The following is a 412-nucleotide window of genomic DNA, read 5'->3' on the forward strand; positions in this document are numbered from 1 at the left end:
AGTGTTTTCGGGAGTCATTATCTGGGCCTTTTCACTCACTGGATCACCAAAGGTTCCCATTAGATTCCTGATAGCATGTTCCTTATAGTAAAGGAGCAGAGATGCTACATTCACCCTTGGTCTTGGCAAAGGCTAATTACGTTCACCATTATACTAGCCAATTGGGTGGTATTAGATTGATACAATACATACATACACATATATATTAGACTAGCTAGATTGGCTTCCCTTGTATGTTTATCCACAAAGGTCACGAGAGCCAATTAGCTAGACTTGCCTATGAAGGGGGAGCTGAAGCAGAAGCCCAGATTCCAGACACTGGCTTCCTGCTCTTGCTACTGGGTCAGCATCCTCTGAGCAGGATTTTATTGTTACAGTGCCTTGAAGAAATACTGTAACAGCACCGGGGGTC

The sequence above is a fragment of the Lonchura striata genome, chromosome 24 (genome assembly GCF_050655825.1).
Source record: "Lonchura striata isolate lonStrDom1 chromosome 24, ASM5065582v1, whole genome shotgun sequence".
NCBI lineage: Eukaryota > Metazoa > Chordata > Aves > Passeriformes > Estrildidae > Lonchura > Lonchura striata.